Genomic DNA, 13635 nt, shown 5'->3' on the forward strand with positions numbered 1-13635 from the left:
AGATTTTAATTAAGCTGGCTTTTTAAAAATGACTTCATAAATTATAAATGGAACACGGTCTTTGGCTTTCTGTTTCCTCTCTGCCTAACTTTCCCTGCTTTTATCAGTCCCACATCCAGAAGACTCCTTTTGGCCTGCAAGGATCTCTCCTTCATTTTTGTTCATATTGTCTGTACCTTTTCAGTGATGGTTTTATGTCAGCTATACTTCTTTATACTCTACCACACCTAACAGTACAATAAATATTTTATCAAATTATACTATTTTTTTTTCTTGTTTTTACTTGAACTTTTGGTTGAGGCAATGGTAGGCTCAGGGAGAAAACTTAAGTTCAAGAGAATTTTTTGGGTTACATAGATGGTATAATAATTGGTGGGGACAGCTTATAATTTTTGTGCAATTAAGTCAGCTTCCAGCCAGACACATTCTCATCCATGTATAAACAGTGTCGATTTGGACCGAACCAGCTGAAACCAGGGACTCAATGCCATGAAGATGTCATCTCTGCATCACTTATCTTTGCTTTCCTTTGCACACTGGCTTCATTCTTTTTTCTCTGTAGAAGGGCTTTCTCCACATGGCAAAAGAAGCTCCTGAACTTGACATCCTACAAGCACAGCCACATGCATAGAGACTGACCCAAATCTCTGCATCCCAAGTACAAAAAGTGCTGAGAAGAGATTCATTGGCCCAATTGGGATCAGGTCCACACCCTGGACTGCTCGACTGTGGCAGCAGGGCGAGGTCATATGATCGGCCCACTTGACTTACGAGGAACCCCCTCACCCAGACCCATGGCCAGGTGCTAGGTCATGATCTATTAACATGGCTATCTCCAAAAGTGACCACACAGATGGGGATATGGAGCACTCCTCAGAAAAAGAGTACCAAAGTAAGCAACCCCACAGATGTCCACTATAGATGCTATTTAAAGAGGAGAAACAATGATCTCATCACTTAACCCACTTACCTTAGTTCTAACCTCAGGGAAACCCTGCTAAACCCAGCCAGCCCGGCATTCATCCACATGTCTATGATTATCTCAATTGGCAGAATGCATAAAATTCTTAAAACAGCTTAGCAACCCTGATTTCTGTGTGTTTTGTTATTGTTGTTCTAAAGCATATATGCTATACCAATTTTGGGTAGCAGAGAGAGAAGGCAGTGGTCACAAAATCAGACCAGAAAACACGCCACAGTTGTACAGCGGTGAGAATCACTGTCCTTGAGTAACAGATTCTCCACCCCACCTTTTTGTTTCCTGTTATGTTCCATTAGTTCTATTTTGATTTGGTCTCAGGGTAACAGAGATGGTATCAAATGTGTCATTAAAATAAAAGGGACCTGGGGGGCCGGCCCAGTGGCATAGTGGTTAAGTTTGTGTGGGCTGCTTCAGCAGCCTGGGGTTCGCAGTTTCAAATCCTGGGTGTGGACCTATGCATTGCTCATCAAGCCATGCTGAGGCAGCCTCCCACATACAAAATAGAGGAAGATGGGCGCAGAAGTTAGCTCAGAGCCAATCTTCCTCACAAAAAATAAATAAATAAATAAATAAATAAATAAATAAATAAATAAATAAATAAAATAAGGCACCTAACGATGCATTGACAGATATATAAGATGTTATCAATGTCATCAATACAAGTAGAAGAATAAAATCAAATAACAAAACTGAAGAATACGTTGCCAGTTCAATCTCGTATTAGGAGTGAAAAGGATCTAGTAACCATCTTTCCTTGGGCTGCTGAACTATATACACTTTTAGATATATAATTTAGATAGAAAATGTTCTTGGGAAACTATGTCATCAACTTTCAAACCAATTGATTCATGCTATGATTTCGTTAGGATAGAGAAACTACTTTTTAAAAATTAGCTTATTTCCTGGATTAGAGAGATTATACAAAAGGATCCAGAATAAAGTTGGGAGGGGGAGGATGAAACAATGGAAAAGTGTTTTTTTCCCTAAACATTAAAGAAAAAATTGGAAAGACTAGTGAGCTGTTACCTGAAAGTGCTTAGTATTATACCCACTTGCTCCAACAGAAGGAAAACCCAGGCTAGGTGATTTCAAAACAGTGGTGAATCTTATCACTGTCCCTGCCTTTCCTCAGCTCCACTTTTGACTGCTCATCAAATCCAAGTGTTGAAAGGCTCATGTCTTTAGCAATGCTCTTTTTTCCCTAACAATTCCCTCTTGCTTAAAAATAGCAAACATTTAAAACATGTCATACTATTACTGACATGGGACCAGAGGGCCTCTTTAGGATAGGACATCTTCTTTTCAGGGTGTCATCTTCAATAAAGATGTCTCTTTCAATAAAATAGGGCTTAAACGGTAAAATTTTAATGGGCGTCTCCCCTACCCATGCCTAACCTTCCCATCGTTCTTCGCCCTGTCATGTCCACCCTCCCTCCCACTTAATCCACTTTCTCTCACAAATTCAGTTCTCCTTCCTCCATTCATTCCTCACTCTGCATCCTATTTCTCTCCATTCTCTTGCCCACCCACTTTCCATCATTTTTTTTACACCACCCCAACTGCTACCATCCCACATGGGAAACAGAGCCTCCCTTCAGACCCCAGGGCAGCCTGTTCAGCTAGGCCAGTGTACCAGCCAACCCTGCTGTTCCTCAGCCCAAGGAAAACCAAGAAGTACCGACCGATACAATTACAGCTGCACCAGGGATGCATAACCAGGGAGGGAATAGAGCTGTAGACATACTTCACCATCTCTGCAAAAGTTCATGCTTCAGAGTGCACGCAAGCTTTTGAAACCTACTTTACACTGAGGATTTGTATATTTCATAGACGCCAAAATAAGGCTGGTTGTTTGAATTTATATAACACGCTTTCGGGTTTAAATTTGTTTTTTGTGCTATTTGGAGATGGGGCCACACAAAAACAGGGTGGTGCCATTAGTATTCGTTAACTTTATCCTCAGAAACACTGACGTTATTCTAGCTGGTTCATCTTTAGGTGTGATACTCATGGGATTGTTGACTGCTTCGTTTGGTTTATAGTACAGACAACTCATCAGCACATTGCGCAGGACACCGCATATGGCTTCTGTTTGGCCTTATCTGTGGAGATGCAGAAACCAAACCTGGAGGGAGGAAAGATCTTTGTTTTACTCCTAAAAAGTCTCTGCAAAGTGGCCGTTTCTTCCTTGACTCCAGTTCCTACTATTACCCACAATTCCTCACTCCCTGTGGCTATAGATAGAGATGCAAACAGACATACTGAGAGCAATCTGCTCTAATGTACTGGAATAAATGTCTCAGACCAAGCCCGCTAGAACTTGGGTTTGCTATTAAATTGCACATTCAGGGTCCTTCAAGGAACTGGGGTCTGGTGTTGGGAAACTAGAGAAACAGCGTCACTCGCGGGAAGCCCAAATGGAACACCTGAGTGATTGGAGCTGCTCCCTTTCTAACTGAAGTCTGTGGCTTCCAGTCTGGGACTATAAGGGTTGAGAAACATTCTGGGTGGCAGGTGAGGGAGAGGGTGGGAGGGAATTCGAGAGGGGTTCACTGGTGGTGGGCATAACCAGGAGGCTCAGAATTCTGTTGAATCCTTCCTGGATCAAGAGCCCCACGGAGAGCAGGCTGCTCGCGGCGCTGCCTCCCCATGCCTGCAGCTGACCTGCAGATTCTCGGCATTCCAAACCCGGCCAGCCCACACCGTAGAGAACTAACCTCAGCCGTCAGCCGTCAGCCAGATTCAGTCCCCACCGGTTCTTGGGCTTCCCCTCCCTAATGCTGACGCCACCACCATTGCGTCTCCTCCCCACGTGCCTCCGCACTTCCTCCTTCATCACCATAGACACGCACAGAGATTCAGTGACATTTGAGAGACTAAGAATACAGAGATGAATAAGGCACAGTCCTGGACCAGGAAAAGCAAACGGCCTGAGAGAGGAACGTGGAAACAAATCACTATAATTTAATGACATTAACTCTAATAGAGGAATATGCAAATTACCCCTGATACAGCAAGAGTGAATTGTTTCTGGACAATGTGATTTGGACAGTTTTTCCCTCACCCACTATATTAATTTCCTATTGCTGCTGTAAAAAACTACTACAAATTTAGTGGCTTAAAACAACACGAATTTATTATCTTACAGGTCTGGAGGTCAGAAGTCTGACATGGGTCTCACTGGGCTAAAACCAAGGTGTTGGGGGGCTTGTCTTCTTTCCTCAAGGCTCTAGGAGAGAATCCATTTCCTTGCTCTTTCCAGCTTCCAGAGGCCACCTGCATCCCTTGGCTCATGGTCCCCTTCCATCATCTTCAAAGCCAGCAACGTCACATCTCTCTGTGCCTTTCTTCCCCAGTCACATCTTCCTCTGACTCTCTGACTCTCTCTCTTCCACTTTTAATGACCCTTGTAATTACATTGGGCCCGCCAGGATAATCCAGGATAATCTCTCTATCTTAAAGTCAGCTGATTAGCAATTTTATTTCCATCTGCAACCTGAATTCCTCTTTGCCAGGTAACCTAAGATATTGACAGGTTCCTGGGGTTAGAATGGGGATATCTTTGAGAGGACTTTATTCTGCCTATCACACCCACCAAAAAAAATCTATAAATATATAAAGACACACGCACGCCTCAACCTGAGTTCCACACTTGTTCCTCCCTGCCCCACTGTGTAGCAGCAACCTTACCTCCTCCTGCTGATTGAGGGCAGTCACCCCTGCCAAGATGGTGACTCCTTAGCCACAGGAGTCCAAAGCCCTGGCAGCAGCCATACTTATGGTTCAACGGGATCCCTTCTGTGTCCATTGGCAAGAGTGTGACCCTTTGTGGAAGAGAACCTCAAACTCTGCAGAGCACAGAGTTGCAGATTTGGGAAGCATCAAGTCCCCCAGTGGGTCATTGGGTGGGGGGTCAGTAACTGGGTCCACTCCTGCTTCCACCCTTTGGTTCCCAGACCCATCTGTTTTTCCTGATGAAGGCACAGTGCCATTTAGAGGTCTCTGATACAGTGCTTGTGGTAGGCAGAAAGCTAAGATGGCTCCCTTGATTCCCACTCTCTGGTATCCATGTCCTGTATCCATATCCCTCTTCTTCAGTGTGGGTAGGACCTGTGAATATGACGGATATCACTCCCATAATTGGGTTATGGTATATGGGAAAATGTGAAGGCATTTTTGTAGAGGTAATTAAGGCCCCTAATCAGTTTGACTTTCAGTTCACCAAAAGAGAGAGTATCCTGCGTGGGCCTGACCTAATCAGGTTAGCCCTTAAAAGAGGGACTGGGCCCTCCTTGCAGATAGTCTCCAGCCAGCCTTGAAGAAGCAAGACAACAGGAGCTCTACAGCTGCAAGAAAATGAATTCTGCCAACAACCACTTGAGCTTAGTAGAGGACCCAGAGCCTCAGGTGAGGTCCCGGCCCTGGCTGACACCTTGATTGCAGCCCCATGAGACCCTGAACAGAGGCTCCAGCTAAGCCATGCCTAGACTCTTGACCATGGAAACTGTGAGGTAATAAACGTGTGTTGTTTAAGCTGCTAAATTTGCGGTAATTTGTTACCCAGCAATAGAATATTGTATCTTGGGTTTTTATACCTAAATTTTCCTCAGGCTTATGATTCTATGCCTGATCTTATTGGAAGTCAGTCAAATTTGTCTTTAATTCTCCACTTTCTCTTTGAATTCGGGTCCTATTCCACAAGGAGTTTGCTTGCTCCCGCATCCCTCTTCTCTCAGCCTCTTTTCAGAATCACCTGCAAACCAGTTCCGGGGATGGCTTTTATTTGGCCAAGAGGCTCTTATAATCTGAGCTAGAGAAAGTAAAGATAATGAATCTGAGGAATTTTTCTGATGAACTCTATCTTTGATTCTTTAAAAATAATCAATAGAAAAAGAAAATAAAAATAATCAATAGAGCCAATATATTAATTTAATTTAATTCATTTATTGAGCACCTACTATATGCCAAGTGCTGTGCTGGGTGCTGAGGCTACAAAGAGCAAACAGGGAAAGTTCCTGACCTCCAGGAATTCACCACCCAGAGAGAAAAAACGGAAATGTGATCAAAGGCACTGTGATAACTGCTCCAATGAATAATGTGCCACAAGGTCTCAGAGGAAGTACTAAATAACGCATTCTGCTGGGATGGAGTGTGCAATCTTGGTGAGCAAAAAGGATAGTGGCTTGGAAAGCCACAGAGAGGAGGTGACATTTGAGAGAGTTCTTCCCTTAGAGGAAAAGAGATCAAATTATCCAAAGTGAGTTTTCCAGTTTCATAACTAAACCCTTTATAAAGGGGCTAAGAAAGTTTTCCAAAAAATTAAGGAGGAACATGTTTAGTTGTCCTTCTGTCTCACATTATCATACATACCTGGCTAATTAAAATATGTCATTTTAATTAAAGGCACCCATGGATGCTGGCCAGGTGCCACTCTATCAATGGCCCAGTAGCTCATTTCCCGGCAGGAGAGTTCCCTGAGTGACCTAGCAGTGTCACCATGACTAGCAACCCAGATGACTCTTGTGTTGGAGGCAATCAGGGCTTTGTGTCCTCAGCAGAAGTGAGTTGCTGAAGCAAGACATCCCTTTTTGCTGCATTCTCAGAGGACTTAGTTCCACCCCCTGGGAGAAGTAACATGCCTTCCTCAGAATAGTTCTGAGAGGAGCCCCAGCTCACTAGGGGAGATTCACTGCTTGCTAACATGAACTTTGTCCCTGGGCAGACAAATCTCCAAACCATCTCCTCCGTATGTCATGTTTGTTCAAGTCAAGACACACATATCCAGTGCCTACTCTGTGAGAGAAACTCTGATGTGGGAGCCACAAACTGAAAACAACAGTTCCTGCCTCAGAGGGGCCCATGTCTGGCTTCCTGACTCATTTCACAGATGAGGAAACTGAGGCTCTGAACTTTCTGGTTTCTTTCTCTGGTCTGTTCACGCTATACTCCCTTCATTGAGTACCATCCTCCCTTCATGGGTTTGCAGGGCCTAACTGAAGTTCTACTTCTTCTAAGAGGATTTCCTGACTCCTGTAATCATTATTAATTTTTACTTTCTCTAAATTTCTATTTCACTAAGTCTACATCTGACAATTTATCACTTAATTATACTTTGCCTTGTATCAATTCTTTAATTATTTGAAGTGTCCATTGTGGTATTCCAATGATATTGTAAGCTGCTTAAAGGCAAGAGTATCTTTTAAATTTCAAGTCTGGGTACATAGTTCATTCTCAATATCTAGTTAAGATTTAATTGACTGGATAATGGAAACCAGCTCTTGAGCAAGCTAGTAATGGAGGGAAAGGAATGGTAAGCAATGCTCCCACCTTGAAAGGCTAGTTTGGCCCTAACCCAGCCTTCAAAAACCAGCTGGACTGGGTTTAAAGAACCTTCCATGGGCCGGCCCCATAGCTTAGTGGTTAAGTTCAGCATGCTCCGCTTCAGTGGCCCAGGTTCAGTTCCCAGGTGTGAACCTACACCACTTGTCAGCGACCATGCTGTGGTGGCGACCCACATACAAAATAGAGAAAGATTGGCACAGATGTTAGCTCAGGGCGAATCTTCCTCACCAAATAAATGCACATATTCACAATCCATCCAATTAAAGATTGGGTTCATCTCAGTGAAAAAATGATGATTTATTATATGGGAGAACAACATAATCTGTGATAATTGTCAATCTCAAAAGCTACCCTTCACAGCATCCTAAATTTAATTTAATCTATTATCCATGCATTAATTTAAACGCTTTGAGATGTTTTTAAATTTAAAAAAAACTTTTTTTGTCATAAAGGGTTTTTTTTCCTTCCCCTCCCACTCTTATTCCTGGGGTCTGGCACCTTGTATGAAAGCCTGATTAACAGAAGAGGGCATTTAGTAGGGAAAGAAGCAGCAACTCTTTGTAGCATTATAATGCATGAGAGCATGTGAATGTTGGCAGCGGGAAAGGCCTGAGTTTTTGTAGCTTATCCTCTCTGAGGGAGGACCATAATAAGGGCCTCTTTCTTTTCCTCCCTCTTCTACTTACTTGCAGTATTCAAGCCCAAAGAAATCCTCAATCCTTTTCTACCCCCTAGCCTGTCTCATCCAGAAGGAACTGGATGACTGACATCCCGCTGAATGCTAAGGAGAGGAAGAAGTCCAAAGGGCTGGGCTTTCCCTACAGACTGGGAAAAGAGAAGTCCCCTACTTTCTTCTGGTCTCTTGTGGGAAGGCTGGAGTGGACATTTTGGTTTGTGTTGCTTTGTGTTCATATTCTTTTCTCCTGTTACAGCAGAATTTTTTCCCCTAGTACTTCAGCAGAACTCTTTCCCTGGTACACTAGGTTCTTCTGGAAAGGAAAGGAAAAGTGAAGCAAAAGCTCCCATTGCGGGAAGCTTATCTCCTACCTGCCTATATGGGGCAAAGGCTTTTCACATTTTTATGCTCCCCTTCCATCCTATAGTAAGCCAGAACTTGGTACATTGTAGGAAGGCATCTGACAGTGATCTCTTTCCTTGAAGAGATGATATCATGGAAGTCCAAAGAACTCATAAGGGAGAAGAGAGTCCCGTTGGTAGAACCAGAAAAGCTTATCCACAGTCGTGAAAGTTCTGTCTTATTTACCGCTGTGGCTCCTATACCTGGCACAGTGCCTGATACACTGTAATTATATAATAATATGGATTAACCAAATGTCTAAACAGCAGTATGATAGCTACCATGTATCGAGTACTTATCTCCGTGCCCAACATGTTGAAAATACATAATAAATATCTGTTGAACAAACAAGGGAGTGGTAGTACGGATAGTATTATTCACTGAGCACTTATTGCTCAATTATCTTATTTAATTCTCACAACAACCATAGGAGATGGGTATTCCCATTATTCCCATTTTATACATAAGGAAATCGGGGATTAGGGACATGAACTTTTCCAAAAATCAAAATGGCTAGCAAGCAACGGCTAGCAAGCATTTCCCAAACAGCTATTACCAGACGTCAGTGAGTGGGTCCTTCTCCACCAGAGGGCATAGTCTTATACCCCAGACTTGCCCTGAAAAACTGATGAGGTGGCGAGATCTGGGGAAGTAGGCTCATGCTCCCAGCCATGTACAACAGCAATCACTGCTGGAATCAGGGGATTCTGAAGAGTCAGGGGAATCAAACTGGGAAATGAGAAATCATCTGGAAACCCAGATGATCACAGGGCCTCAAATCATAATCCTCAAGTCCCCCTCTCATGTGCGTATTCGGCATTTTCTAGGCCTTCAGCCAATATTCCTCTGTTTCTGGTTTGTTTCCCCATGTGGACAAATGTTTTCTTTTTTTGTGTGTGTGAGGAAGATCAGCCCTGAGCTAACATCCAATGCCAATCCTCCTCTTTTTTGCTGAGGAAGATTGGCCCTGGGCTAACATCCGTGCCCATCTTCCTCTACTTTATATGGGGCGCTGCCACAGCATGGCCTGACAAGCGGTGCATCACTGCGCGCCCGGGAGCTGAACCTGCGAACCCCGGGGCCTCTGCTGCAGAGCACACGCACTTAACCACTGCACCACCAGGCCGGCCCTGACAAATGTTTTCTATGGTTATTTTTACTTTGGTAAATTACAAAGCAGTGACACATGGTTCTAGCTTCACTGATGGGTTATCATCAAATGGCTCCCCAACATTTTGCAAACAAAATGTCTTGAAATTTGTTGTTTCAGAATTCTGTCTCTGAATGTTAATCTTCCTAATCTAGGACACTTTTCTATCTCAAACCAGTAAATAAGGAAACTCTATTTCTACTTCTTTCTGTTGTGTTTTGGCAAAAATAGATTCAGAACTTATTACTATTTCATTGGATCCTTTCAGGTGGATCTGACTCTGTCTCATTTATTGGCTAGATCCTTACATACAGATCATCCTTATCCACCCCTTGATCCTGTCCACCATGGAAGCAGTAAGTGATGAGGGGACAGAAGGAAGCATGAAATTCAAAACCAGAATGGTAAGCATGTAAGCTGGTACCAGGGCTACAAGGCCCTTAATTTCTGCAACTGGGGTAGACTACTCCTACTGGTCGGTTCTTGGTATGACACTAACATAATGATACAGTAAGGCTGAAAGTCAAGATTATGAGAAGAGACATATCAGGCAAATACTTACAAAAATAAAGCTGTATTAGCTGTATTTATTTCATTAAAAAATGGACTTTAAAAACCACTATAAAGATAAAGAAGCATAAACATGAGAATACGAAAAATTCACCATGAAAATATAAAAATTCTGAACTTGCTTCTACCCAATAATATAGTCAGTTCAAAATGGATTGATAAATTTGGCTACTTTAAGTTGAAAAACTTCCATATGATCAAAGACACTATTAACAACAAAAAAAATATCCTAGCCACAGATTTGCTACATGTCTAAAATAAAAATAACAACAAAGAGTGGTGGGGGGGGCCAGCCCCATGGCGTAGAGGTTAAGTGCGCGCGCTCCGCTGCTGGCGGCCTGGGTTCGGATCCTGGGCGGGCACCGACGCACCGCTTGTCAGGCCATGTTGTGGCGGCGTCCCATATAAAGTGGAGGAAGATATGCACAGATGTTAGCCCAGGGCCAGTCTTCGTCAGCAGAAAGAGGAGGATTGGCATGGATGTTAGCTCAGGGCTGATCTTCCTCACAAAAAAAAAAAAAGAGTGGTGGGGAATTAGAATAATAAATTATGTAAAAGGGTTACTACAAACGAATAATAAAATAAAGAAGCCAATCAAAAATGGACAAAAGTCATGAATTGGCAATTCAAGTGGAAGAAAACAATAAATGGCCAATAAACGTATGAAAAGATCAACATCACATTAATCAAATTCAAACCACAATAAGATACCATTTCATACCTATCAGATAAGCAAAAACCAAAAAGTCTGAAAACACCAACTGTTGGTGAGGACAGAGAGTACCGAGAATTCTCATTCACTGCTAGTGGAAGTTGTGACTTGGCATAATCACTTTGGAGAGCAATTTGGCTCTATTTCATAAAGTTGAACACACATATACCTTTTGACCCAAGATTCCAGTCCTAGGCAAATACCCTATAAATTATTCCTCCTTTACTCAAGGACATATACAAGAATATTCATAACAGCATTGTTTGAAATGGCAGGGAAAAAAAAGGAAACAACCTAAATGTCCATCAATAGGAAATTTTTTTTAACCTTGAATCCTCTGAGGATGAATTTTAATCCAATTAGTTCATAATACATTGCACAAATCACAGTTTCAAGGTCCTTTTTTCAGATAGATTTAAATGCTTATAATTTAATATTTCCTTCTTGTATCCCTTTCACAGATATGAATAAGTTTAAACACTCCAAATAGGGGAAACATGCACTATTGGGGTATTAACTAGAGAGAGCTGTGTGGCTCTCTGTCTCCCATGACGGCTCACAGGGTTGAAAGGCCTTGCTGAATTGACCGTGGTTCAGGTACTGACCCTCAGATATGCAGGTCAGAAACTTGATTTGTCACTTCACTAAAGGTGAACCTGTGTCCCTAGGAGGACTCCCATCAACCAAGAGACTGACATATGAAATAAGAATATCCATTTCTTACTTCATAATGAGATGTGGGACTGGTTAGGGGCCAAGAGAAACCCAATTATAATCAGAAAATTTACTGATGAGCATGGAATCAGTTGCATTCAGCTAAGATACATTCACTAGAACGTAAGCTCCATTGGGGCAAAGATTTTTGTCTGATTTTTCCACTGCTACAATTCCAGAGACTATAACAACACAAGATACAACAAAAGTCTGTTAAATAAATAAATGAATAAGGAGAGACTGATGTATCCGTCTCCACAATAGCAAACACTCATCTCAAGATTCAACTACTGGAGTTCCTGAATCAGGGTATTGTGGTTCCAGTGCAGTGCCAGATTGAGCAGCGCCAGTTTTGGCCTCTGAATTTCTTCTTTTCCCACGCTTCCAGAGCTGATTCTACTAGACACCTTTAGTTGCCTACCCTATATCCATTCCCTTCTAATTCCTGGCTAACAGAATCCCAGTTTTGTTCTGGGCAGCAATATGCCCAATCTCAAAGAAAAAATCACAGTTCGTCTTGGCCAAACATAGCACCTCTGTTCCCCTTTGCCAGACACTCACTGTCCCAGCCACCCTTGCGGCCATGGGTAGCCATATTACCCAGTACTGTCTGATAAGACATGAAGAGAAGACTTCTGGAGTATTCTGGGAAAGATGTTGCTTCCCAGATAAAAAGACAGAGCCTCATTAGGCAAAAGATTTTTGCTCCTGACCTTTCCTCCCCCTTGGGATGCTGATGTAAGGACATGACACTGGGAGCTATTGCAGCCCTGTTATGTTCATGAGATGAGTTGAGGATGACTGGCACAGTAAAAGAATTTTAAAAGCCCAGGTCCTTGATAACATAGTTAATTGCTGAACTAGCCCTGGAAGTGGCTAGTTTAAAAAAAACTCTGAGTTTTTTTCAAGTTTTTATGGCTTAAGCTAGTTAAGTAGGTTATTCTGTTAGCTGTAGTCAAAAGCATTTCTAGAGTCAGCCCCAATGGCCTAGTGGTTCAAGTTCGGCACTCGCACTGCTTTGGTGGCCCAGGTTTGCTTCCCGGTCACAGAACCACACCACTTGTCTGTCAGTTGCCATGCTGCAGCAGCGGCTCACATAGAAGAAGTAGAATGAATTACAACTAGCATATACAAGCTTGTACTGGGGCTTTGGGGAGCAAAAAAAAAAAGAGGAAGATTGGCAACAGATGTTAGCTCAGGGCGAATCTTTCCCTGCAAAAATAAAGCATTTCTAACTGATACAATGATCAAGTTTGTTGTAAGATATACCTTCTCTCTTTAGGTATGTTAATACATTCCATCAGTTTACAGTCAAATATTAACTGGTCTGGGATACAGTTTGAATATCTCTGCTTGATTGTAAGTTTCACTTTCAGAGACTATACTAATTTCACTGATTTCTAATTCCACTGCCCAAATCTACCATTACCACCCGAACTGAGACAGCACTAAGTACCTCAGGTCTCCTTTCCCAACACTCCTTTGTCTGATCTGCTACTTCATTCAAATCTTCCCAAGTGGTGCCAGGTTTCAGGCATTTCTGAACCAAAATAATCTCTTATCGTGATAAACAAAACTGATTTCTATGCTGAATGAATCAGAATGTAGCTGATGTTATCATCAACAAAAGCTATTGAATTCCATGTGGGAGTCTGGATATCATGTTTATTTCCTTATTCTTTATCTCATTCCAATTTTGAGAGGTAAAGACAAGATGTTTTAGGTTCTTCCTTGGGTGATTTTTTTACCTGATAGGTATAAGATATCAGAAACAACAACAGTTCTACACTTCTGTTTGCCCATCTGTCCTTTGTTCCTTTTTTCTGCTTTTCCTGTCTTCCCTTGGATTATTTTTTATGAATCCATTTTATGGCTTCTATTGACATATTAGCTATATCTTTTTAATATTTTTAGTGATTGCTCTAAGCTTTACAATATGCATCTTTAATTTATCACAGTCTGTCTTTAAATGTTATAGCATTTAACATATAATGTAAGAATCCTATAACAATAGACTTCCATCCCTCTCCTCCATTCTTTATGGCTGTTATGCTCATATTCTACTTCTAAAAATGTTATAAATCCCA

Source organism: Diceros bicornis, chromosome X, assembly GCF_020826845.1.
Source record: "Diceros bicornis minor isolate mBicDic1 chromosome X, mDicBic1.mat.cur, whole genome shotgun sequence".
NCBI lineage: Eukaryota > Metazoa > Chordata > Mammalia > Perissodactyla > Rhinocerotidae > Diceros > Diceros bicornis.